The sequence below is a fragment of the Hydra vulgaris genome, chromosome 12, assembly GCF_038396675.1.
Source record: "Hydra vulgaris chromosome 12, alternate assembly HydraT2T_AEP".
Lineage (NCBI taxonomy): Eukaryota > Metazoa > Cnidaria > Hydrozoa > Anthoathecata > Hydridae > Hydra > Hydra vulgaris.
Window position 1 is genome coordinate 52,967,853 of NC_088931.1, and position 24,390 is coordinate 52,992,242.

At 27.0% G+C, this 24,390-nt stretch overlaps 1 protein-coding gene across 1 annotated transcript in view; it reads right to left on the bottom strand.

Moving 5' to 3' along the window:
- Positions 1-3,339: 3,339 nt before the first annotated feature.
- The window catches only part of LOC136088824 (uncharacterized), a 34,447-nt gene continuing 13,396 nt past the window's right edge, over positions 3,340-24,390 (bottom strand). The window contains exons 3-4 of the transcript XR_010642516.1: positions 16,621-16,755; positions 3,340-3,539 (exon numbers count right to left, since the gene is read on the bottom strand). The gene's annotated coding sequence lies outside the window, so the exon portion shown is untranslated. The remainder of the gene's footprint in view (positions 3,540-16,620; positions 16,756-24,390) is intronic.

Here is a 24,390-nt window from a genome sequence, read left to right on the forward strand (position 1 = left end):
AATAAATTTAATTATTATAGAAACAAATAAATTAGCAAAATAATAAAATACACATTTTGTGCTCTCTTGCCATGCCCACTTTCAAAAAATTCCAACTGGCTAAATTAAATTTTAATTCGTATATCAATGTATAGAATAAGAAGAAGTTTTGCTTATTCCTATATTGTGTGGTTGGTCCATCAGAAAAAAAATGAAGATCTGTAATTTGTGGGTTATCTATCTTGAGTTCAATTAGCACGGGTTCCAGATGTGCCCATATAGAAAGAGGATCGTGCCTCAAAGATTCGGATATAGTTGTAAATGACTGATGTCGATCCATTTTATAAATTACTCCTGTATGCAATATAGCTTCTTTGTTACTTGCTCCAAAATGTGAAGATTGAATTGCAGCAAAATTCTTGCACACATAGTTCTCAGAAAAATCTATATGCATAAAACAGCTTCGTTCACATTTACTGTTTCTTTTAACTGTTTGTACATTCTGAACTGGTGTCTTATTATAAAAACATGCTTGCATAGCTCGTTTCGAATTGATTCACAGAATTTTAATTTAAGATCTTTAAGTGTTCCACGCTTCACATTTTTCCTGATAACATTTGTTGTTTTCTTTTCTCCCATCTTTTCGTATTCCTGTTTTTCTTTTTCCCACTGGAACCAAACTATAATACTTTCATCTTTTAGCAATCCTTTTGCTTGAAATTGAACCCGAGACGTAAAACAAATGTTACATTCTCTGAACATGCATTCTCATCTATCAGTACTACAACAAACTTGTTTCACTACTTCTTCAATATTTTTTTCTTTCAAAATACGCAGGTTAATAAGTTTATCACAAAGTAATTGTTTGTTCTCGCGTTTTTTGCACAGACTTGTATCTCTATCTTTAGCCGACAGTTTGCGGACAAAAAATGGGCGATAACGAGTAAACGTTGTATATGAAATGTTGTTTCTCGTATATTCCACGCTAAATTTTTCATAAAGGTTTATTAATGAATCGAGTAGTAGTCGCTTTTATTTTTTATCTTTATTTTTTGTTACAGTCTGTTTCTTTCCAGCTGTTTTTCTAGATTTGTCATCACGTGTGAGAAACTCTCTGATCAAATCCTGTGTTTCAGCATCAAGCGATGCATTACCACGATGGCATTCGCTGTTTGGAGTTGTACTTTTTGATGAAAAAGAAGAGTTTGGGGTTTTATTATCTGCTAACAAATTTGACATCATGCTTGTTTCATTTGTAAGAAAACTGTTTTCTACAGAAGAAATAGATGATCTATCAGTGGTTGTAGGTGAATTTGCTTGTAAACCGGGCAGGAAACTTTTAAGCCTTAACCAACTTTTGCCGTTTCCAACTCGTCCGTTAATGTTTGTAATTTTCTATAAGCCTTTGTATTTTGTATTTTTGGGCTGAACGATTAGCCGTTTCCAACTCGTCCGTTAATGTTTGTATTTTTCTATAAGCCTTTGTTTTTCGTTAAGCAACCTTTGCTCTACCTCTTTGTTTGCGTTCGTTATTCCTACTTAACTCGCGTTCCGGTGACTCTGATAACGATGTTTCAATCTTTCTTTGTGCAGCTCTAAATTTTGCTTTCTGGACGCGCTAACAACGACGAACAATTCGTTTTTTTCTTTCTGATAATTCTGATATCCCTTTAACCTTCTTCTGCTCACGCCGCATATGCCAACGTTTGCGTTCTTTTTCACGAAATATGTCTGCATTTTTTTCTAATTGTCTGTCCCGAAACGCTTTCTGAATTTCAGCACGAGTTCCTAATGGTTGACGTGTTTATTTAATGCAGAAAATAGCTTAGTTTAAAGCTTTTGATTTTTTTTATCTTCGTGATGTCAGCTCCGTTATGTTGTTGTCAACTCCGTTATTAAGAGGAAATCACGGTGTTGGCAGTAACGGAGTAGACAAAATTATACATAATCAATAATATCTCATTATTACTCATTGGAAAACATCTTTAAAATCTTTTAATGCTATATTTTCCAAAAGATTTAAAGAGTACTAAAACGCGCCATATAAAAATTTGTAATTTTACGGAATAAAAAGCGTAACGGAGTAGACTTCGAATAAGAATATCGTTTTTAAAATAAGGTTATTAGGCTCTCATTTTATATAAATAATGCTTGCAGCACGATATAACTTTAAATGTTAATAAATTCCATAGAACTGGACTTTTTTTCATTATTTTAATTAGCAAATATGTAAAAACTACAAACCTGTGACAATTTTAGAATGTAATAACGGAGTGGCAAAAAATGTGGGGACAGCAAGTTTTTGACAAGAGCTACAACAGGATAAGGTGTAAATTAATACATGTATTAAAATACCATATATTAGCATGTCTAAAGCACCAAATTATGTCCCTGATTAGCTTTAATACAAAAGAAAATAAATTATTGAGTATAACAATATAGTCCTAGATGCAGGACATCTACGGAGTGGACATTTTTGATTAACAATTGTGCACAAAAAAATTTAAATTTTAGTTGGAAATATCCGATAAAATGCTACTTTATATTAACGATAAGTATTACTACCCACGGTGCTGTTTTTTTATGTTACTTGTACAAGAATTGCGTTTTTATAGCTGTAGGGCAAAATTTAAGTAACGGAGTTGACGGAATGAGAAAATGACTCACATGTAATAGAAACTTTTTCAGTACAAATAATAAATTTAGCTCAAACAATAAACATAAATAAGTAACGCTGTTAAAACAACGCGGGAGAGACTTGCAGAAGACCACGTGGTCTTGTCATCAAGAAACCGCTTTTAATTGCGATCTTTTTGTATACTTAATTTTTTTTAAAGTTTTAGTTGTCTAGTTAGTTTTAGCTGTCTACTTGACTGAAACTGCAATACGCCAGTATTTATGGACCGAGTATGTTTTGTTGTACACTTTATAGAAAGAAAAAAAAAATAATTTTTGATTTATAAAATACAAATTTCAATATATAATATGAGAAAAAATAACAAGAAATAAACTATTGTCTAATTTTAGAGAAAAAAATTGAGAGCGAGTACAATAGTAAAAAACAAAAACAAACAAACAAAATATTAAAACTATTAAAATATATTAAATTGTGTTGCAAACGTTTATTTTGAACTAATAATAAAAAATTAATCTATTCTTAGTTGAAATTAAAATAAAAATTCAAAATTAACAAGGAAAGCTTAATGAATGGTAAAAATATCAGCATAATTTCAATGTGTATACATGTGTGTATATATATATATATATATATATATATATATATATATATATATATATATATATATATATATATATATATATATATATATATATATATATATATAGAATTACAATTTTAGAAACGGGCAATAAATCAATACAAATTGACAAAGCGAAGAAAATTTTGCGATATTACATCAAATATTGAGATCGAATTAATGTTAACCATTTTTTGAAATTTCCGCTTAAATTAATCTTGAACTTTCTTAGTTAACCGTCTTTGTTTTTAATGTCGATTTCCATCAATTCTTTGAGGAACAATTTTATCTCGTTTTCCAATTCTAAATGTAAAATACATATTGTAGAAAAACAAAGTTTCAATACACCTATTTTTATCAACCGATAGTTTTTCTCGATTGATAGTTTTTCTCGATTGATAGTTTTTCTCGATTGATAGTTTTTCTCGATTGATAGTTTTTCTCGATTGATGAATCTTTTCTATCGAAAAGTTCTTTTTAAAAGCAACAATTTCGTACCTAAAGTTTTTTTTCTACAAGATTGAACGGCGCACAGTATTCAGAAAGGTAAAAAAAATGGCTAAAATCCAAAATTTGAAAAAATTCCTTTTAATGTAAAAAATTACTCTAAACTATCAAAATGGCTGTAGTTTACTATAAATTAAATAAAAATGAATCGGTTTTCTTTTTTAACGTGCTTAAACACCCCCTGCTATGTGTCTAGGTATGAAACAAAAATATGTTGCGAATTTTGCTTAAGTTCTTATACATAGTCAAATTGTTATTACAGACTGAAAATACCGAAAGAGGCATAATTTTGAGATTCGTAAAAGTCAATCTATCTATTATGAGCAACGAATTAAAAGAAAATTGGGATGTTTTTAAATTTTATTATTTAATTTTTTCATAATAAAAAAACCACAAAAGTTATTTAATTTAAGCCATTTTTTTAAAATATAAAAGACGTTATCTCAAATTGCCTTCAAGTGCCTATCCTCCCTGTTTATATTTATATGATTGTCAGAAGCAATTTAAATAACTTCCTGAATAATTTAGTTGCACAAACCTGCTCCGTTGTCTTTAATGTCTATAAACGTCAAGCTATTATTATGCTTATCTTCTTACCATTTTTAATTTAACTAGGGTTATAGCACGGAAAAAATAGAAAAATAAAAGTTGGTATAATTAAATTTCAAATTGTTTTGAAAAAAATTGTTTTGAAAAACTGGCACAAATAAAATTTAAAGTAAAAATTCTTTTGGAAAAATAGTTTTGGCCGTTTTCCGACCTCTTTGAGCCACTGTGCACCGTTACGATATCAACTCAAAGTATTTTTCAGGCTCTCATAACTCTTCTAACTTTGAATTATTTTTCACTTGATATAAACACTCATTAAAGTATGCGTATTATATATATATATATATATATATATATATATATATATATATATATATATATATATATATATATATATATATATATATATATATATATATATATATGTATATGTATATTAGACGATCGATAGCTGATGTAGGAGAGAATCAAAAATCCCAAAAAGACAAGTGACCATCAGATGAATGATTTAGCTATAAATGACATTCACGTCTGCTCGATTACTGTTAGGCGAATGTTAATAGTAGCTAAAAAGTTTGCCTAAAAACTTTATAAAAAGCATTTACTTAATTATACAGGTATTTATAATCATACTATTCTTAAAATTTGAAGGTGTTAAAATGAAGAAACTTGATAACTGTTAACTTGTTTATATATTAATTGGTTGGAAGTTTCAATTGCGATATTTTTGTATACTTAATTTTTTTATAATTTTCAGTTTGGCAAAGTCTCATTGTTATACTTAATATAAACTATTTTTTTATCGCGGCTCTTACGTGAGAGCCATGATACGAAGATAGAGTTTCGAGGAATAGGAAAATAAAATTTCCTTTTCCTCGAGTATCATATCTATTTCTATTGCATTTAAAAATTACTTTTGAAAAATGATGGCAGAAGTAGAAGTTTATATTTAAGCATGAACGATAAATTTTGATAGATATTAATTTTGTAAACGTTTAGTGCATTAAGAAGTTTTAGCCAAGGTTCAGCATGAGTAAACTTATCTTTATTAAATACTATTTTTGCAGCATGATGTCGATAGAGTGCCACTAGGTTGGATCTATGGGTACTTGCCCATGCTATATTACCATACGCATAATAGGTTTGAATGAAAAAGAAATGAAGTTGCTTTAGATTTTTTGGGGCAATACTGGTCTAGCTTTGTAAGGCATACAAATTTTGTTTCTTTTTTTAGTATTCAAAAAGTTTATGTGGGCTTTCCATGAAACAATCTCATCGATAAATATCGCTAAAAATTTTGTTGCTTTGGTTCTTTCGATAATTTTATTTTCTATTTTTAGAAATGATAATTAATTTGGTATAAATTTTTTTCTTTGATTAAAACAGAATGTAGTTGGTTTAAATAAAATGTAACTGGTTTTTTCTGTATTCAATGATAACTTGTGAGATTTAAACCAAGTATTAGATTTTTCAAGTTCAATACTTGCAGTTTCAAAGAGTTTTGATAGAAGTAGATGAATAAAATAAATTAGTAGTATCTGCAAACATTAGTTTGTAGAAGATACTAATTTATTATCGCATCGAGTTTGTTTGAGACTTTTGGAAGATCATTGGTGTATAGCAAGAAGAGAATAGAAGCTAGAATGGAACCTTAGGGAATCCGCATTTAACTTTAAACAACTTTGAATGGATATTTTTATCTGTAATAACAAATTGTAGTCTGTTGATAAAAAAGCTCTTAAACCATTGTAAAGTAGCATTTTTAAATCCATATTTCTTTTTAAGTAATATAGCATGATCAACAGTATCAAATGCTCTTGATAGGTCAATAAAGATTCCTAAAACGAATTTGTTATTATCAAAAAAGTCATTTATCTTATTTACAAGATCTAATATCGCATGTTCGGTTGAACGTTGCTTTTGAAATCCGAATTATTCTTTATTCAAGATATTGTTATTAGTTAAGTATTTATATAGTTTACTGTAAACTATTCGTATTGTAGGGATTGAGATGGGTCTGTAGTTATCCAATGAAAAGGACTCTCCGGTTTTAAATATTGGTACAACTTTTACAGTTTTTAATTTGTCTGGAACAGTTCCTGTTGTAATTGAAGACTTAAAAATTTCGAATATGGGTTTATGTATCACCGGGACGACACTTTTTACAACTTTGCAACAAATCTCATCAATCTCTGGTGCTTTGTTAATTTTCAGAGAGTATTTTGCACCATCGAGTTCATCATAACTTAGACCATTAAATTTTAGTTCGCTATGTAGATCTGTTATGTAGGTTTCAAAATAGGTATTTGGGCATTGAGTTTTGGAAGCCATGTTAGGCCCGGTGTTTGCAAAGAAACTGTTGAAATGTTCGGCAATAGTACTTTTATCGTTGTATACTGTTTTGTCCACAACAATTTTATCAGTTAAAGTGTTTGCTTTGGTATTCTTTGTCCCATTTTTTTTTTGTTTTGTTTTTGTTTTTATATATATTCGTCATTTTTAATATAAGTTTGTACAACATTTTACCGTGAAATATATGACTGGAGCAGTAGAAGACAATAGTCTTATCATCTTGCCCCATTTTTGTCGTTGACAAAGTATAACAAAAATATAAACCATATACAAGTATAATAAAATATTTATAATAAATAGAATTTTTTTTTTTTTTTTTACTTTTTTTACAATGAACATCATTAAATAACCAAGCAAGTAATATAATAGAATTTCAAGAAAAAGTGAAGATTTAAATTGAAAAAGGAAAAATTTTTAAAATAAGAAAAAATTTTAAAAATAGAGATTGTTTCATTAATGTTGAGGCCTAGTAGCTGTTGTTTTACAACGCATTTAAAATGTTGGAATGAGTTTATCGTTTTTATTTTGTTTGTTAGAAATGAGTTCCACAATTGGGGTCCTCGGCTGGATATTGAGAATTTAGATTGTCTTAAAGAGGTTTTCGGAATATAGTAGTTCTTGATAGAGTATTTTGTTTGATATTTGTGATTAATAAGGCGAAAAAAGTTATGGAAGACTTCAGGGACCAGATCATTTTTGAGTTTAAACATGAACTGAAGAATGCAATAGATATTTTGTTCATAGATATTAAGAACTCTCAGTTCCTTCATTAAACGTTTAGAATTGGCATTTCTATTAGCGTTTGTTAATATACGGCATGCTTGTTTCTGCTTTTTATATATTAAATCTAGTTTTGATTGGTAGGTACTAGCCCAGGCAATATTGCAGTAGTTAATATAGCTATGTATGTATGCAAAATAAAAACTTTTAAGGCATGCATTATTTAAAATATATCTGGTTTTATGCATAATTCCAATGTTTTTAGATATTTTGTTTTTTAATATATTAATGTGGTCTTTCCAGCTAATATGTTTAATACGAAATTTAACTGAGAACGCTCGATTTAGTCTAACTTTGTCTAATAGAATATCTGAAAGTTTTAATGGTAGTTTGTCTGAATTGTATGGTTTTGTGAAAAAGATATAATTACTTTTCTCAATGTTGACAGAAAGTTTGTTTGCTTTAAACCAATTGCTCAACTCTTCAAGTTCCTGATTTACTGTATTAAAAAGTATAGTAATGTTAGAGTGGGTATAGAAAGCTTGAGTGTCATCTGCAAAAAGAATGAAGTTCAATATACTGGAAGATAAAAATATGTCATTTATATAGATTAGGAAAAGCAGAGGTCCTAGAATAGACCCCTGGGGAACACCACATGTGACGATTTCAAGGGGAGTGTATGTTTAATTGTAAAATAAGGCTTGTTTACGGTTTTTTAGATAGCAACTGAACCATTTTAAATTTTTATTTTTTATACCATAATTATAAAGTTTTTATAGAAGGATCTCGTGGTCCACTGTATTGAAAGCCTTTGAAAGGTCGATAAATACTCCAAGGGTGTGTTTGTTTTTGTCGAAGCCACTTAAAATTTCTTTAACTAATTTTATTACAGCATGTTCAGTTGAGTGGCCTTTTTTAAATCCGTATTGGTTATTGTAGAGGATGTTATGATTTTGAAAGTATGTAAAGAGTCTATTATACATTATGCGCTCCAATATTTTTGAGAAGCATGGGAGTATGGAGATGGGTCTGTAGTTAGAAAAAGTCAAGTCATCTCCGCTTTTAAATTCTGGAACTACGCGTGCTAATTTTAGGCGGTCAGGAAAAACTCCATTTTTTAATGAGAGGTTAAAGATATACATTAAAGATATAGATTAAAAATTTATTTCTCTCATGATGTTCCATGATTTTTTAATATCACCATTAGTATTTTAAAGTAGTTTTGAGTAGTATATTTTTATTTAGAGTTTTTTGTCATTTTTTTCAAAAAGATTTTTGTATTGCTTGTAAATAAGTTGACTTCATTTCTGTTTTTTAAATATCTTATGTAGAGTTTTTGTTTTGTTTTAGAGGATTTTTTAATTCCACTAGTAATCCATAATAAAATATTTTTTCTTTGATGGGAGAATTATTATAATGTTTTAGGAAAATATCTATAAATGTATTATATGCGGAGTATTTATCCTCAAGGTTGTATTCTTTATATACTTGTTCCCAATCTACTACTGATAGTATGTCTTTAAATTTTTGAATAGAAATTGTAATAATTTTTCTTTTATAAATTTTGGTTTTAGAATTGTTTTTTATTATTGTATCTTGATTTATTGAAAAGTAAATTTGGAAGTGGTTTGAAATATCAGTTTTAACTATGCTTGTTTTTAAAGAGTAATCTAAAAACGCGTTTGTCAGGATGTTTTCTATTGCAGAAATTGAATTTAGGGTTATTCGAGTAGGTTTGTTGATAATCGAAAAGATGCAATGTTGAAACATGTTGTTTGAAAAACTTTAGTGGTCGCATACTCTTGGTATTTTTAACAATCTATATTTAAATCGCCTATGAAGAATAGTTTTTTTTGTTCTCTATTAATATTAAGAAAGATATCTTCCAAGTAGTTTGAAAATTTTTTTATATCACCTTCAGGTGGTCGATAACAGGTAGATACTAAAATATTTTTATTTTTAGTGTTGGTTATTTCTATTGTGAAGTTCTTACTAGCAGAATTAGAAATCGAAAGGTCTTTTCTTACTTTTATCACTTGATCATTTCGAATATAAGTTGCAATCCCTCCCCTACTTTTGTCTGCTTTCCTTTCAGAAGATATTAATTTATAGTTTGAAACTTGAAAGTTAGAATTTTTTTGAATTGATTCATCAGAGCACCAAGTTTCTGTCAGGCAAATCATAATGAATGAGTAATCGCAATCGATTAAGAAATGTTTTAGTTTATCAAAATTTTTATTTATACTTCTTATATTTATGCGTATTGCCATAAAATTACTTTTAAAAGTTTTGAGTTCAGTTTTAAAATTTTTAATGTCGAAATCAGGCGAATCAAAATTATTTATTTGAAAGATTCGCGTATCTACGTCACAAAAATCATTAAGGGGGAAAACCTCTCAAAATTATAAATTTTTCAGAAGTTTTTTTTTTTGACTAATTTCAAAAAAGATATATTAAGGAACTAAATGGTGAAAACCTTTTTTGAAAATCAGTATTTTTTTTAAATAAATGAAATTTTTGTATAATTATATAGGTGTTTTTGAACTCCCTTTTTTTGCTTTTTTTCTTGAAGTTGTGTAAAAAGTTTTTTCTAATATTTCAAAAACCATGTTTCAAAACCCTATGATTCAAAATGCATATTTAGATTTCCTTATTGTAAATCAATTTGGTAGGATGCTTATGCCAAAGCTTATTTGCTTATTTTTTCTAAAGTTGCTGGATAACGTTTGTAATTTTTTTGTAAAGCGTCCTTAAGTTGATCTAAATCTGCTTCTGTAAACTTCATTTTTTTTAGTAGTTCTAAAAAAATATTTTTACAACATTATTTATATTAACATTAACATTAATTATATATTATTAATAAATATATATGTTTAATAAACTTTTTTTACAAAATAATAATCACCTTGACGACCTTTTATTAAATCTGTTTCACAAATTTCCATTGTTAAAATTTCCATTGCCAAAGTTAAAATAAACGGACAACTCTAAAATTTATATCCTTACTGTAATTTTAGACTGTAATATAGAATTAAGTCTAATAGTTTAGGAATTTAAATGATACCAGAACAGCATACCATGATACCAGCATACCTTTTTTATTACAAGTACTTGAACTGAAAAAAATTCATCAGGTATAAAAGTATAAAAGAAAAATATCATCAAGAAAGGAATGTTTAGCGTGCAAAAAAAAAATACTAAACTTGAGTAAAAAGAAATTTGTCCATGATTAAAAACTAATAATATGTTTTTTTAATAATTTTGTTTAAATTTTTTTTTTTTTTTCACAGAACACAGTTTGTTAATATTCTGGCAAAAATATCTCAAAAACCGCTTGATACGAAATTTTCTGGAAATGTTCATTATATAAAGATGTATACAATGTACAGACAAATTTTTCAAAACATTAAAACAAAAGAAATTTTAGAAAATGTGTATTGTTTTAGTGCTAAAAATGAGTTCCAAAATCAAACATGTCTACCACCTTACAGAAAAGTTATTTGAAAAAACTGTCTGCTTATTGCATAGATCTATCATTCTACTAAAAGTATCAACATATCATTCTGATTATCTGTAATTTTTGCCAGGGAGAAGGAGCTATTTTTACTTTTTTCCTTGGTTATGGTGTTGCCATGGCAACGGGGTGCCATATTTTAAAATTCTTTAAGATTAACTTAGATATTATCAAAAAAATGCTTTATACATATCTAAGGCACCATATCATCAAGTAAAAAAGTGTTTTGGAGAAGTTATTAATGCCAAATAATAAAAGATTTAATATTTTTCTATTTTTGCTGATGAAGCTTCTGACAGTTAAAGTAAAGAACAACTATTATTAATTATATGGTTCGTTAATTCTAACTTCAATAAGGGAGTTTATCGGTTTTTTGCACAAATGGTGTTACTAATTAACGATTGTTTTATATTTTGTTAAAAAGTATTTCAGATTCTTCTTTATACATCATGAATTGCAGAGGGCATTGATATGATGGTGCTGGAGTAATTGATGGTCACACTATAGGTTTGTAAGAGGACAAACCTTTAGTGGGACCATCAATTGCTCCAGCACCAATATATAAATTCCCTATGCAATTCATGATATTTTAAATCTGAATAAAAAAAGCTGCTCATTACAATAGTCACAGACTTGATTTAGCTATTTGTGCCTAATATAAAGTCCAATATGTCAAGTATCTTTTGGCACACTTTAATGAGGTATCATACTTTTTAAACTTTAACCTACCAAGAAACAAATGTTAGAGGAGCATATTAAATTCCGTTGGCTGTTAAAAAAACAATTAAAATACTTTTTCAGAACAGGTTGGGTGGAAAAAGTTTACTTTTGTTTTGAATACTTTTCAAGAACTTTGTGCTAATTTCTACAAAAATGATTTCAGAAGTTCAATTTTTTTATGAGTTGTTAAAAGTGATAAATTTTCCTGCTTGTAAAATTTACTTGCTACTTTTCCATTAACTTCATATAAATGTGAGCGTAAATATTATTCATTTTGGCACCAGAAAAATTATATGTAATATAATTATATGTACAGTGCCAACAACACCGATTTAGCGTTATCATTCTTAATATATAAAATGTTATGTTGTAAGTATTATATTACCAAAGGTTTTTATTTTTTTGAAATGCTTTTTTTCAGATTTTATATATTTATCAGCAAGATTTAATTATATGAAGATTTTAAATATTACTTTTTTTAAACAAAAATATTTTATTATAATTTGTGTTCTTTTATAATATTCTGGTTACATTATAAATATAAAATTTTGCAATGTGTAAATTGAAAATATAATTTTTAATAATAGATTTGTAAATAATATGTAAATATATAATTTTTATCCCGGTGAAAACCTTGCACATTTTTAAGTGCAGAAAGACTCTTAATAGAATAACTTTTAAAGAGTAGTTAACAAGGCCAAAAGAAGCAAGGCCAAGACCACATGTTACAAGAACAAGACCAAGGCCAAAAGTTACAAGGACAAGGCCAGGAGTTTTAAGGTCAAGGCCAAGAGTGAGAGTTTTAAAGCAAAAGCCTACGCAAACATTTTCAAGACCAAAGACATAAATTTTTACCTTACGTTAAGGCCAACTATTAACAAAACTGTAGGTAGCAAGTCCTATGACAATAAAATCACATGTTGTAAAAATAGACCAAGGTTATAAGCAGAACTTAACGAAGTTAATAAAAAAATATACTTATATAGATATATATGAAAGCCGAAAACAAAAATGCATAAAAATAAAGAATGAAAACTTTTATTCCTTAAATTTAAATACTTTTTTAGTAGGCCGAATCAATCAAGGCCAAAACTTTAAGGCAAGACTAAGGACTAACAACTCTGACAGTGTTTCATCAATAAAGACTCATCATATATATATATATATATATATATATATATATATATATATATATATTTATATATATATATATATATATATATATATATATATATTTATGTATATATATATAAATATATATATGTATATATATACATATACATATATATATATATATATATATATATATATATATATTTATATATATATATATTCATATATAAATACATATATATATATATATATATATATATATTTATATATATAAATATATTTATATATATTTATGTATATATATAAATATTTATGCATATATATATAGAATATATATATATATATATATATATATATATATATATATATATATATATATATATATATATATATATATGTATATGTATATATATATACATATACATATATTTATATATATATATATATATTTGTATATATATATTTATATATATATATGTATATATATTTATATATATATATATTTATATATATATGTATATATATTTATATATATATATATATATATATATATATATATATATATATATATATATATATATATATATATATATATAAGTTATTTGCTTGATTTTTGCAATTCCTCCAATCCACTCTTAAAGGTGGGAGGGGATTAGAGGTTATTTAAAAAAATCAGATGTACCCAAATAATTTCCTGGATCCGCCCCTGTTTTTCCCAAAGCTTTCTTCGGTCTTCAGTTGTTTCTGGAGCAAAGTCTTCATTAATGTATAAGGCCGGTTTCTCTGAGATGCTTTACTGTTTTTAGAAATTTGTTTATATATTGGAAATTTTAGAGTTTTAAACGGTTAAGATTGTTCTCGGTTTGTTATGTTTGTGTTGACCTATACTATGAGCTCGTTTAATCACAACTTTACTTGTTATTTTAAGTTGTTTTTTAAATAGCTCTGTTACCGCTTTTTTGCAATCATCCCAATATTCTCCTAGTGTTTCGTGTAATCCATCTATTCTAAAGTTATTTCATCTTGATCGATTTTCTAACTCTACTGTCTTTTTATATAATATATTTACTTCACTGTCATAGTATTTTTTTGTTTTGTGAAAATTTTCTAATATTTTTAAGTATTCCTTTTTTATGTTTTTTAAGTATGCTTTTTTGTGTTCTTCAAGTTTAGTTAAAATCATTATTTCATTGTTCTTCATTGTTATTTCCATTTTTAACCTAAAGTTTTGAACTTTTTACACTGCAAAAAAAGAAACACGTTTGTATACCACGCTACCTTCTACGCCAATGGTGGTGTTTTAGGGTTGTTTTTATAGTTGGACCAAGAAACATCCTACGCAGTTACTAACACGATGAACTCTGAAACTTTCATTGGTGTTCCACAAACACAGATAATTCTAGAGGCGTTGAAAGTGTTTCCAAATGGAAACAGAAAACTAAAAAAGAATCCGACCACATACCATAAACCCAAAAAAGTTAAAAAATTCATGGTATGTAACAACATTAAAACACTTAGTGAGCAAGGCAATCAGATCATAATCCGATGAAAAATCTATGAGCAATTGTAAAAAAAAGACTGCAAACACATAACTGGACCACTGCTTTTCAGATTTGAAGACCCAGAAATTCTAAAATTTGAGATAATTTGGTAGACTCCATTCCAAATTAAGTGCAAAATGTCTAAAAGCAAAAAGAGGGAACACAATATATTAGAGTATGGTTTGTTAATTTTTTTAATACTAAAATTTTCATTTCTATTAGAGCAATCCAAGCATAAAAACAAATAAACCTATACATTTAAAGCACTTGCTTGTTTAATGCGTTAGTGGTGTAGTGGTAGAATGCTTGTTTCATAGGCGAGAAGTTCAGTGTACGATCACCACCGCGTCCCTGGTGGTACCGCGCTCAACTTGTTTCTTCTCGCAGCGACCTTGTTCGTCAAAGTTCGTGTTCAGGATTTTAAGAGTTGAGAGAGGGTTGTTACCACAAGAAAGTAACATCCTTGACTGTAGTAGCCCTCTGGGGAGGTGAATAAAATTTTAAAAAATACTAAAAATTTATTAAAAGTTATAAAATATTAAAAATTATAAAAATAAAATTATAAAAATAAAATTATAAATATTAAAAATTATAAATATGAAATTATAAATATTATAAAAGTATTAAAACTTTTAAATAAATAAAGAGTTAAATGGCTTGCTATTGTTAAAATTGAATAACATTCGAAAGTTTGTTTTATTTTTTATTAACATTCGATGGTTTACCATTATTAACTTGCTCAACATTTGAAGATTTATCATTATTAACTTGGCAAACTTTGGAAAAATAGTGCTAATTGGCATCGTTTTGTTTCTTCTTTTGTAAAAACTTATGATTTATAAAATTCTATTATATACTCTAGATATTTCAAGGTATACACTGGTTTAGAGTGTAAGCTCTAAGATAAAGCGTTTTCTTATGCTAAATATTTTAAAAATTTGTTCTAAATTTTCCTTTTTATTAAATAACATTTGAAAGCAAAGTCTATGCAGAGTTTTATATTATATAGATACCAGTTCTTTGTTTTATTTATTTTTATCATTACACGTTTATGGTTTAAATGAATGGGCTTTGCAAGAAGAAAAAGTATGTCTTTTCTTGCCCCAACTGATTTTATAATGTTTTACGGTTACAATTTATACAACACAAAAAAAAAAAAATTAAAAAAAAACAACAACCTTTTAATTGTTAATATATAAATAGTTCTTTATTATAAGTTCAAACACAAAGACAAATTTCGTCTTTTGTTTAAGTTTTATTGCACGAACTTTCACTTCTTAAATTTAAGAACTTTTTTTTTGATTGTATTTTTTATATTTATTTTTAAATAATTTAAAAACAAATTTTTATAGAAATAGAAAAAATATTTTGAATAGCAAAATGTACGTTATGGAAAAAGTTAAAAAGAAAATGAAAAATTTGTTTATAACACATTTCAACTTTTCAAGTTTAAATAAATTAACATTCAAACTTAGTTGAACCAAATGACCTCTGATGGAAACTCTGATGCACAGATATATGATTGCTTGTAAAGTTAACATCTGCTAAGGTTTTCTCTCTTTATCTTACTTGTCTCTCTTTATCTTACTTGATTCCATTATCTACTTCAACATATCTCTTGTTTGTTCTTTCATGGAATACTGTTATAATATTGGACTGGTATTTCTATTAAGACCTTCTCTTTTTAAAACGATATCCAAATATGCATTATAAATAATGTTAGACCTCCTCTAGTTGTTAAACTTGAGACTTTGACCCAACGTTGTAAGGTTGAATTCAACTATTCGGCAAATGCTAAAATGGTTGCAGAGCAAACAAGCCATCGTCGGCAGATTTATCAAGCAGTACCTCGCGTTATTTGTCATTTGGTAAAGTTGCATGCTTTTACTGTAATTGTTTCTGCATGCTCAAAAAGTTTTATTCATCTAGTTTTTTTCATTTTTGCTCTAATATTTAAATTTGCTGACGCATACAATTTACAGTTTTTTCTAAGTCTTCTTTCAATCGCTTTCTTGCTCTTTATCTCTTTTCTTTGTTTTCTGTTAACTCTTAACTTAATTAGTGTTTGCTTGGGTTCTTGTTAGTAAGTTAGGAGTAATTTTGATTGAAAGAAAACTTTCTCACATGCAGTATTTTCAGTTGACAAAATATTTTAGGCGGACAATTTTATTCGTGCGAAAAAGTTTCTCAGGCAAACATATTTTACAGCTGACAATATTTTTTAATAGACAATTTTAATTCTCTAACAATTTTTCTTAAAATAAAATAAATATAAAAAATAGAATACCTAATAAATAATTCCTTTAATAAATCTGTTGTTAAAAAAAAATTTAAAATTAAATTTCATGAGAAAAAAATAAAAACATACTTTTTTCTAGGTCTTTATTATTTGGAGGATCCGTATTCCCTTCACAGCCTGCCCATCTCCTTGTTATGCATGGATCAAGTTGAACTGTTGATGTGTTAATAAACAGCGCAGTTTTACTGGTTAAAGTTAAAATACCTAATAAAAGATATGGTAAGTACATAATTTCTTGTTCTTAACCTTACAATAAATATATTTTTCCTTATGCTTTAAAAATACACCAGCGTCTCTCGAATTATCCTAAATTGCATTTTTAAATAATAAATGCAATGAAGGGTCGATTTTTAAAAATTGCCCCCGGGTTTACCATTTGTAAAAGAACAATTTATTTTATTTTATCTATTATATAAATTTTTTATGGAATTTTTGCTTAATATTTCGTTTTGTTTTAAATAAATTAAATGCATATGACTCCATAAACATAGTATAAAATTGAATATTATTTATAAAAGGAATCAATTGACAGCAGTTAGTCCTTGCCTCTACAGACATTTTAATGATAAAAAATGTAAAAGTTTCTGTGTTCTTTTTTCCCTTTAAATTTTTTTAAGGGTTAACTAATAAAAACCAAAATATCCAAACCTAAAGTTTTAAGTTCCTATTCGTAACTCTTTATTACAAAATTAATTTTTATACAACTCTACTTTACTTATACTGTTTTTTTTTAATTTTATTTTGTAGACTACTGTCGATTTCAAAAATTAGATTTAATTTTAAACAATCATAAACTTCATTACTATCATAGAAATTTACAATAAATTCTTTATTAAAGGTCTAAACTAAAAAACAAAGTTTTTATTCATGTTTTATTGCATACGAACATTTCATCATTAACAAGTTTTTTTTTTGTTTAACAAGAGAAAATAAATTACATTTAACTTTTAATACTGAAATACAGTGATAATAAAACTAGTAATGGAGACAGAGTACAACTCTGAGACACTACGTAGTTTACACGCAACAAAAGGTAAAAAAAAATCATTTTTGTTATATTACATCTTACTCCAAATGTATTTTTAAAAAACGTTTTTTCTTCCATATTATGTATAGACGAAACAACGTTTACTTTTTTCATCAACGGTCACAAACACCCTTTTTTCGATAAAAAAAACAAACTTAAGATGGTTCCTATATAAAGCGTGTACACGAAATAAATGTGAAAAATAAACACCTTATATTTTTTAGTGGTTGTATTAATATATTTTTAATTGTGCTTGTATTTTGTTGGCAACACGTAACAATTTCAAAATTTTTTTATAGGTTTCTCATTTAATTAAAATAAGTTTTAAAAATGACAAAAGAAGAATAGGTTAAAAAAAATACTTTGCACAAATACTTGGAAAATCCGAAAACAAGCTACAATTCAATAGAAAGTTGCAAATACATCCCTACACCGTTAGTCATGTTATTTAACGTTTTTCCAAACAAATTCGATCCAACGCTCATTTAGTAATGGAGGAAAGGAGGTTTTTCAAGATATAAACTGGTTAGAAAACTGATTAAAAGTTTATGAATAACTAAAGCCTCTCACTAAAGAAACGAACAAAAAGATAAAGAGTTTTTCATAGCTTTGTTGTAAAAGTTTGAAATAAACATGCTTTTCAAGCTTTCAAGTCACGAAAAGTGCCTAAGCGTTAAGAAATTCAAAAAAACTGCAAAATCCCGGTGAAAAAAAGTTTTATAATAATTAAATTTCTAAAAGTTTCTAAATTATTGAAGACGATGAAGATTTATTGAAGATGAAGACGATGAAGTTTATATGAAGTACAATCATCAGCAAATGGTGCTCTCTATTATGATGCAGATAAGAATTTTAAATACATAAAACGTAATGGCGAAAAGCAAATAGCTTGCCAAATCATATAAAATAAAGGCTAAAAAAGCCTTGATTTTATATGATTAGGCAAGCTATTTGCAGGTATGACAAAAAATCAGCACTCTATATTTTTGATTCTACTCTTTCTGGTAAAATATATGTTAAAGAATGTTTAAAAATACGTCTTTTAACTCCTTCTAAATCACATGATAGTAGACATGTGTTCTGGCCTAATTTATCACCATGTCAGGATAACAAACTGGCTATGGGGTGGTATAAACAAAATGACGTGGAAGTTGTACCTAAAACAGCAAATCCTCTAAACTGCCCAGTATTGAAAATTATTGCAAAGTACCATCAAAGCTAAAGTTCAAAATTTTATTAGACGCCCACAGTAATAAATTGATTTCTTTGAAGTATTTTATCTTCTTGTATTAATGTACTAAAATTAATACTTAGTTCTAAATAAAAATTGACGAGTACTTTTTTTTATTTGTTTTTTTACTTTCACACTTATTTCATGTTTATGCTTTAATCAGTTTGTTTATACTTTTTACATTATTTACAGTTTTATACAGGTAAGTATGATTTTATTGTCTAGCAACGGCTATAGCAACCTTGTTTTTTTGTTGTTCTTAGTCTAAAAGCTCTTAAAAACATAAAGTTATTTTTTAAAAACATAAAGTTATCTCTTTTGCCTTTCAAAGTTTTTTACGTTCAAGTAAAAATGTAATCTGTGGGCATGTGATCAACAACTATAGACGAAAAATGTAATCTGTGGGCATGTGATTAACAGCTAAAGACGATAAAATAAAGAACTGAGCTACCAAATTATAGTCGGATGAAAATAAATTTTAACAAAATTGCAAAACAAATACTTTGTATTTTAACTGTTTTCTTTTTTGTTTCAATGTTTTTTTTCAGTAGAGATTATTTGCTGAATCATACAGCCACTTATTTTTTGACTTTGTCTTGCACCCAAATAGAGTGTGAAAAAGATTTTTTACATAATTTTATATAACAAACTGTCTACGGTTTTACTCGACAATTTGGATGATTAGATTGTTACAAAAATGTACGATACATTCTAAGTTCATTAGTAATATGCATGTAACAATATGATTAATGTTTATAAATTATTAATTTATTTTTTAATATTATATCAGTCTATTACGCTTTTTTTTTGTGACAATAAAAAAAGAAGCGTTAAAGGCTGATTTGATATATATATATATATATATATATATATATATATATATATATATATATATATATATATATATATATATATATATATGTATATATATATATATATATATATATATATATATATATATATATATATATATATATATATATATATATATATATATATATATATATATATATATATATATATATATATATATATATATATATATATAAAAGGGTTTATTTAATAAGGAGTTACATAAAAAGAGGTAGAAGAAAGTTATTTTAAAGGAGGATTTTAATTTTAAAAATAAATTATATTATTATTAACAACTACTCTTAAATAAAAAATTATTTTAATTTGAAATTAAAATAATCTTTTACTCATGATTATTTGTGTTTTTAACTAACCTGATTTTTGAGGAAATATGTACTAAATATAAGCCCCAGCCTGACCATTTATAGACTTTTGAAGGTAAAAGTAATTTTTATTGACACATTTGGTACCCTGTCTTGAGAAAATTAAATTATAATGAATAAAAAGTAACTTTATTGATCATGTAGTGGCCTTAAAAATCTGCAAAAAGTTCATACCCTTAACGGTAAACTTTAAACGGTAATACCCCGAGCAGCCTGTATCGTTGGGCCAATGTTGTTTAGCGTTAGTTGGCGCAACTACATTGGATTTGCTGTTAGGCCAACGTTGTTTTGCGTTAGTTGGTGCAACTACATTGGATTTGTTGTTGGGCCAACGTTGTTTTGCGTCAGTTGGCGCAACTACATTGGATTTGCTGTTGGGCCAACGTTGTTTTGCGTTAGTTGGCACAACATCATTCAGTTTGCTGTTGGACCAACAATAAGTTGCCTTAGTTGGCGCAACTGCGTTTGATTTGCTGTAGGCCCAACCATATTTTGCATTTGTTGGCGCAAATGCACTCGATTTATGGTTGGACCAACCATTTTTTGCATTAGTCGGCGCAAATGCATTCGATTTACTGTTAGACTAACCATAATTTTTGTTAGTTGGCATCTAACGCAATTGGCGCAACTGTGTTAGATTCGCTATTGGACTTATCGCAAAAAGCGTTAGTTGGCTTTGACAAACTGCTTTGTATTTGCTGTTGGGACAACTCTACATTACTATAGTTAGTTCAACTGCGTTAATACAGTTGCACTAACTATATATAACTAAATATATACTATATTTGCAGTTGGACCAACAGATGTAATCATTCTTCCTAGAAAAGTAATAAAAAAGGTGTGGGTAGCAGTGGTAGTCATAATTATAAATACCACGGATTACAACAGTGCACTGCTGTTGTAATTACTTTTAATTTATTTTAGGTTGTAAACTAAATTTTTTATTAGAAAATTATAAATAAAAACTAAATGAACTTTAAAATTTATTTGGTTATTTTCACATTTATCAAAACTTTTACATTTATATTTTATGTGCTCTGTTAAGTATTATGCGAGGATTAAACATTCAAAACCTATGAGCAAATAGAATGCAAGCCAACTGACCTTCTTTATACCACAATCCAACACATTTTTTAGCAATTTGGGAGTAATGAGTGCACTTTAAATTTGGATCTGGTCTAGATAAAGAATATATACCCAAATCGCTAGATGTAAAGGGTGGCAGTTCGTACATTGAAGACTTTGTTAAAAACTGTTGATAAACAATAGTAATATCATTGTCAATCTTCAAAATGTTTTTTATCCAAATAATGCTACCATTTTTGTGCAAAAAAAATGAATCACTTTTAGACACGCATATAAAAATGTTATCAAACTGCAATTTTTTATATTGAACGCAATTAGCATTGATAAACTCAAAAGGAATGGGCCCCTCTTCATGGATATATTTTAGCTCAATTTTATTTTTAGTAGCCATAGTAGGTATTAAATGCTCATGTTCAGACAGACGACATATGATTTGCTGTAAGGGCAAATTTGAATGATGGACTAGTTTTTTTAATTTTCCAAGGTAGTTTTCAAAAGGAAATGTGCTCACTGAACCTAATGCTCCAAATATTAAAACATCATCAACAATGTGGATTAAATTATGAACATTATAAACTAAAATGCCTTTCCCATACAATGAAGGAGCAAATTCTACAAATTACATAAGAAGTTTACGAGAATACTCAGCATAGTGATAACAAAGGTTTGTACTCAAGCAGCAATACATGGCTGTAGAAAACAATAAGAAATATTGATACATAGTATCGTTTAAAATGCCTTTAAGCACAACTGGTCCAGTATATAGCAAAAACTGACGAAATTCAGTGGCATTCCAACGATCCAAATCATGTAAAGGTCGTGGCTTGCGACTAAATTCTTTTGGTATCATCAACCGAAAATTACACAAACGCTCAGATAGTTGAGTGGTAAGCTTTGCAGAAAGTCTACTTTTCAAAGGTCCTTTTTTCCACATAGTTAAAAGCCGGCGCATCACTCCAAGACACACAAAATGCATGTAGTCAAGATTAAATCTGCTAACCATTCCAAAATTCAGCTCTTTTAGTGGACTGGCAGCATGATGATGTGCAGGATCAAACATTTTGTCAAAAGATAAATCTGTACGCAACAGTGCATTAACTTCCGGTAAAATAACTTTTCCGTCAACCCATTCACCTTTCTGGATGCAGCGCTCACATGAAATATAACTTGAATGCGATTTAATGCATTTTAAAAAAGCTCGATCTGGTGCGTCACAAACAAAATTTGAAATTGTAACTTGGAACAAACGATTTTCAATTAAAATACCTTCTCTTTCAAGAACTTTAATTTCAGAAATAAAGTTATTTAAAAATTCTGTTACACTTGCAGGCTTTTTATTACCACCATAGATACCAATAGTAAATGGTTTCTCACTAGTAGAACCTTTCACAATTCTAAGTATAGGCCAGAATTGATAAGTAGAGCTTTTGTAAATAGGTAAACCATCAATGTTAATCAAAAGAGGTATAGAGCTATTTGACAAACAATTCAATTCTTTTGCATGGAACAATTTCACTAAGTTCTCATTGACCCCAACGTGGTAATATTGACTACCATCTTCTAAATTATTTATTTTTATTTTTCGTGGAGTCTTTAATATAGTGCGGGCATCAAGAGGCAAGAATTTGTGAAAAGGATGAAGAATTTGCTACAATTGTGAAAAATGAGTCACTGGTATGTTACAACTTATTGCCCATTCTCTCAAAAGTGGTATTAATTGTTCATCTGATACATCATCATCGGAAGATTTGATTCGGAAGAAAAAATATCATCTTCTGAACTGCATATACTTGTTGCGCCAACCATCAAGTTGTCCGATTTCACCAACTCTTCCGTATAAACTGGATCAAAAGGTATATTATCACAATCTACAGTATCTACAATAACATTATGACTACTCTCAAGGCTTTCTTCGAGATACATATAATACATTATATATAATATTATTATTTACCTTATTATTTACAATAATAAGGTAAATAATAATAATTTATTCTTGTTTCATATACTATATATATATATATATATATATATATATATATATATATATATATATATATATATATATATATATATATATATATATATATATATATATATATATATATATATATATATATATATATATATAATTAGTAAAAAACACTTATCTAACTTTTATCTTCGACTTGAAGTTTCACCATTGCTGGATCATCAGGAAGAGTTACTAAATCTAAAAAAAAATTCAATTTATAGAAAAAAATATTTTACAGGAATTTTTCTATAAATTGAATTTTTTTTGAGATTTAGTAACTCTTCCTGATGATCCAGCAATGGTGAAACTTCAAGTCGAAGATAAAAGTTAGATAAGTGTTTTTTACTTATTAATTATTGCTCTGTTCTTTAAGAACATTGAGCACTCTATTTGTAAAATACACTAACATAATTTACGAATATATATATATATATATATATATATATATATATATATATATATATATATATATAAATGTATATATACATTCAAAAGACACCATGCTGTCAAAATATATATGGGAATTAAAAGAAAAAAATATTGATGATTTTATACTGAATTGGTCTATCCTTAAAACAGCGCCTGCATATAACAATATTTCCAAAAAATGCATACTATGCCTACAAGAAAAATTTGAAATAATTACACATGCAAATCAAGAATGCTTATTAAACAAAAGATCGGAATTAATTTCTAAATGTAGGCACGAAAATAAGTTTCTCCTAAAAAACTATAAAAATAAATGAGTTCAAATAATATTTACATTAACTACCCTTTTTAAAAAAACATTTAAAAAAAATAGCATAAGTAATCATTTCTAAAGAATTCTTTTTATAATAGTGTCAGCAAATTCCACAAATTCTGATGAATCTTTGTTGATGAAACACAGTGTTAAATGGAAAAAAATTTTGTTAAGTGATTTTCTACTACTAATATAAATGCTCTGTTCTTTTAAGAACATTGAGCACTCTATTGTGTAGAATACTTTTTAAAGTTGTTTAAATATATATATATATATATATATATATATATATATATATATATATATATATATATATATATATATATATATATATATATATATATATATATATATGTATATGTATATATATGTATATATATGTATATATATGTATATATATATATATATATATATATATATATATATATATATATATATATATATATATATATATATATATATATATATATATATATATATATATATATATACATTTCACGTTAA